Here is a 5,236-nt window from a genome sequence, read left to right on the forward strand (position 1 = left end):
CCCAGGAATTTGATGAATGTCAGACAAGGTGGGGTAATGATATAGTGGACAGGCATGCACCAGTACAACAGAAGTGTGCGAGGATAGGAAGGAAGCAAACACCACACAACAAGATAATAAATGCAAGTGATCGGAGAGGAGGAGAAAGAGGTATGTCAGAATCCATAAATGGAAATGAGGGAAGACGTATAATTGATAGGAAAGGTAGAGGGCAAAGAAACAAGTGGCAGCGGAAGGCCAAGTTGACAGGTAAGCGGACTAGAGTTAGGAAGATTATAAACGGGCGGCAGCTAAGGTTTGGACAAAGAGAAAATTGTTTAGGAACTCAGAGAGTGAGGAGTGGAAAGGTGGTGGAGAATTGGTATAGAGCGAAGCTGCGCCGGAAACTTACGGAGGTCGCCATGGAAACCAGGAAGAGAGCAAGGGCAGTAGAAGAACTGGAAGCTAAGGAGCGCAGAGACAGGGACAGAAAAGGCAAGGCGATAGCGAAGGAAGAGACAGCTGAAGAGATATATGAAATTTATGATGATTCGGAGGAGGAAGAGGATCGACAAGATCAGTACAGGCGGGGTAAGGAGCGAAGCAGAAATGTAGAAGGCTGGGAGACCCAGCAAACCAGTGACGAGCAGCTAGGACAGCGGGGAGGAAAGGTAGGGCAGAGCGGCAGACAGAGGGGAAGACAGGGTGCGGGAAGCGGGATGAAACCGAGCAGCAAGAGAGGCAGGGGAACGAGCAGATACCGAGGAGGAAGGGGAGGACGACAAGGGCAGAGAGGGAGACCGGGCAAAAAGACAAGTCGGTCGCTGGATAAGAAAATTCAGCAAGTAGAGAAGGCATATAACCAGAACACGAACCCAAGAATTAGAAGAATTATTCATAATATGGAGGAAGACGCCCTTCAAGCTTAGTTCAACTCTGAGATGGAGGATTGGGAGTTCCTTCTCCACGACCCTGGTAACACCAGGGGTAGAATGTCTTTATTTAAACAATCCTTACATATATACTGGGTAATGAAAAGATTGTTGGCTAAAGCTCTGGAGCAAGCTGCCACAGAGATGGCAGAACTGGCCCAAGGTGTCCCCAACCTAAGGAGGGAGCTGAGAATTATTCAGATTACATTGGAGATGCAAGAAAGGAAGCTAGAGGAGATACAACAAATGATAAGGGAAGGAAATCAGAATGCCAAAAAGGAGACTACCCAGGGACCAGAGGCGGAAGCTGATTAAATATAGATATGTATTAATTTTTTGATGAAACTGCATAGTATAGATAATTTCAGTCTGTTTCAAATATTAGAAGCGGAAAATCGTTATATGCATGCAAGTAGGATTAGGAACCTGAAAGACTGTTTAGTGTATTCAGCATGGATAATCAGACTATGGATCTTTTATTTTTGGTCGGCTATTAAGAACTTCAGGTGGCTTAAATACTCGGTTTCCCCAAGAGGGTGAGTTGAAGGCAACTTTAATCTGGCTTTGTATTTTGATTTGAAGTAATAGAAAAAAAGAGCAACACCGTAGCTTACAAAAAAAAAATATGTATCTATTGTCACCATTATGTTATTCTAAATAATTATTATATATTTATAAATATAATTATCAATATATTTTATATAATTACTTGGAGTATATTAATAATATTAATAATTACGTCGTAAGGCATTTCCCTCTAAAAAACTCTCCTCTCACATTACGTGTACATTTGTGTGCCCTTGATCTAGGTGTTACATGATTAAAATAGTTTGACTCATTGGATTTATTCAACTGGTATTAAATTAGTTATAAATTTAGTTATAAGACTAGCTACGCAGGAAGAATGCAACAGGTATATATCCAATCATCTTCATCCCAGGTTCTTCCAATAAGCAAACAACAATGGCGTCAAGGTTTCTTACAGGCTGAGGGGTGACTATGACAGGCTCAATTTTCCTCACCTTAAACACCATTTGGAATTGAATTCTTTCACCCCCTTTGGACTGGTAATTGCATGCTTCCATCGTCTGTTGATGCCTAGTAATTCTATGCTGCCACTATCTATTGATTCCAAGCTACAAGCAATTTTCCAAATCTTGAAACAACCTTTGGAAAGCATGTCTAAGACTGAAGAATCAGAAGAAATTTCATGTGCATATGAGAATTCATGCTCTCTTGGGTCGGTGCGGGATGAAGATGCGAAGAAGAATGATGTTGTGTCTGTCAAGTCCAGAATTTGGGGGTTTTCAATGCAAGCATGCAGGACGTGTTCGAGGACTCTGCATCCAGCTCATCTTCTCCTTCCAATGGAGATGCGAGGTTGGAGGGTTTGGATGCTTGGAAGAACTTAAGAATGCTAGAGGCTTCTCTAGTCTCTGGAAATTTTGAAGTCTTTTGTTCTTCATCATCATTTTTCCCCAACTTACCATCAAACGACTTTGGCCACTCTGATGGCCTGGTATGGTGCTCGACAGCTTCAACCACTCTGATGTCCTGGTATAGAGCCCGAGTTTTCAAGTGCAGAACTAGTGCAACAAAGAATCCATTGAATCAACCATGGTTTTGCAAAGGTGTTTATGTTCGTCAACTTCATTTTAGATCTCATTGTTTTCAGCTTCGCAATGGCCTCAGAGCACAGGAGGAGCACTGGAGTCGTGACTCCAAGTCGGAGACACAGGCAGAGACAAAAACATGTACTTTGTGTAACATGCCATCCTTCTCGACCCCCTCGATATGGACAGATCTTGATGATTATTTTCTGAGTATTCCTTCTCTAAACATGGACATTAATTGGGATGTGCTCTCCTAATATCATAATTGCTTGTACTACTAGTATAAAGTTAGCATTCAGTAGTTGCAGTTTTTAGTATGATGGGTTGTGCCTAAACATGTTGTTATCAGATAGATAGATAAATACCATCTTCCTCTATAATGTATTCATTTATTATTTTATGTATCATAATGTTGAATGTGTAGAAAAATTTACCATCTTCCACTGTAATTTATTCATTTATCAGTTTGTGTATCACAATGTTGAATGTATCATTTGTCAATTTTCCTTTCATATTTCACACTACATATAAATTACTAAGATATATACTTAATATCACATACCCACCAAACTTTAAGTTTCAGATGACATGCCAAGTCATGATAAATGTGATGTAGAATAGTAGATGCAATGTTATCAATACCCACCAAACTTTAAGCTTCATATGACATGCCCAATAATGATAGATGTGATGTAGAATAGCAGATGCAATGTTTTCCTGTCAGAGAGTGCATCCTGGTATGGAGAGAACTTATTCTTCTCTATTTTATTACAAAACTCTAATTCGTAGCATAATTAATTCCATGCATAGTATTACTTGCATAATATTGGAGTCATGGTGAGTGATGGCTCAGAGAAACAACTTTCTTTACTCATTTCCCTTTTGTCTTGATCAATAGTTCCAATACCACTTGACCTGTTCTTATTCATTTGAAAAATTTATGGTGATTGAGGAGTCAGGGAAACAAATTTAGTGGCTTCAATCCACCATATGGGTCAGAATCCTCTGGGTCCCAGAGCTCAGCCCATGAAGCTTCATGGCAAAGGCCTGTCAAAGACAACTAAGCTTTACAGAGGCATGAGGCAGTGCCATTGGGTAAAATGGGTTGCATACACCAGGTTACCTAGAAACAAAATCAGTTTATGGTTGGGGACTTTTGATACTGTAGAGAAGACATCCATAGCTTATGACAAGGCTTCTTATAGGATGAGTGGTGATTGTGCCAGGATCAATTTTCCTCACCTTAAACGCCATTTAGAAGCAAATTTCTTTACCCCCTAGATTGGTAATTTCATGTTTTCATCGTTTATTGATGCAAAGCTACAAGCAATTTGCCAAACCTTGAAACAACCTTTGGAAACCATGCTGAGACTAAAGAATCAGAAGAAATTTCATGTGCATATGATAATTCAGGCTCTCTTGGGTTGGTGTGAGATAAATATGCAAAGAAGAATAATGTTATGTATTTCAAGTCTCAGACTTGTGTTTCTAATAGTAGTGATGATTCCACCATTACAACATTGAATTTAGTTGGGGAATCAGAATCTCCTTCGGCTTCCAAGTCAGAGACACAAGCAGAGACAGAAACAGATACTTTGTGTAGCATGCCATCCTTCTCGGCCTCCTCGATATGGGTAGAGCTTGACAATTATTTGCTCAGTATTCCTTCTCTAGACATGGACATTAACTGGGATGTGCTCTCCTAATATTATAATTGCTTGTACTAGTGTAAAGTTAGCATTTAGTAGTTGCAATTTTTAGTATGATGGGTTGTGCCTAAACATGTTGTTATCAGATAAATAAATAAATACCATCTTCCTCTGTAATTGATTCATTTATCAGTTTGTGTATCATAATGTTGAATGTATACATAATTTTACCATATTCCTCTGTAATTTATTCATTTATCAATTTGTGTATCATAATGTTGAATGTATCATTTGTCAAATTTTCTTTTCGTATTTCACACTGCATATAAATTACTAAGCTTTATACTTAATATCACATACCCACCAAACTTTAAGTTTTAGATGACATGCCCAACATGATCAATGTGATGTAGAATAGCAGATGCAATGTTATCAATACCCACCAAACTTTAAGTTTCAGATGACATCCCCAATCATGATAAATGTGATGTAGAATAACAGATGCAATGTTTTCTTGTGAGACAACGCATCTTGGTATGGAGGGAACTTATTCTTCTCTCTTTTCTTACATTTCTTACAAAATTCTAATCCCCAACATAATTAATTTCATGCATAATATTGGAGTCATGGTGAGTGATGGCTCAAAGAAACAACTTTCTTTACTCATTTAAAATAGCAATATGTTACGATAAACAATGATAAAGAAAATAGTTATGTTTTTGTTGAGGAAGATAATAGTTAGTTATACCTTACGACGTTTCCTTTGCAACATTTGGTGCAATTGCTAATATTAACTATATACACATTATATATTAAACTAACATATATATATTCTTTCCGAGGAGAAAATTCGTAATATTCATAAAATAATATTACATATTGTAGATGCTTGAAGCATATGCAGAAATGTGGGCAGAGCCACTTACAAAAATACTCCAAAAGAAGTATCCAGAAAAGCCCTCAGACAGGGCAACAAATAAAAGGTATGAATAAACCCCAGCAAATCTGCAATACAGTGCCCAAAATATACCCCAAAAGGCCAATATTGCGCCCCTGAAATAAC

The 5,236-nt window shown here is 38.4% G+C and overlaps 1 pseudogene; it reads left to right on the top strand.

The window, feature by feature from the left end:
• Positions 1-2,229: 2,229 nt before the first annotated feature.
• On the top strand, positions 2,230-4,326 carry LOC149244662 (ethylene-responsive transcription factor ERF061-like; annotated as a pseudogene).
• The last annotated feature ends 910 nt before the right edge of the window (positions 4,327-5,236 follow it).

This window comes from Pinus tabuliformis, chromosome 8, assembly GCF_031772625.1.
Source record: "Pinus tabuliformis cultivar Carrire ecotype Pingquan chromosome 8, CPIR1, whole genome shotgun sequence".
Classification (NCBI taxonomy): Eukaryota; Viridiplantae; Streptophyta; class Pinopsida; order Pinales; family Pinaceae; genus Pinus; species Pinus tabuliformis.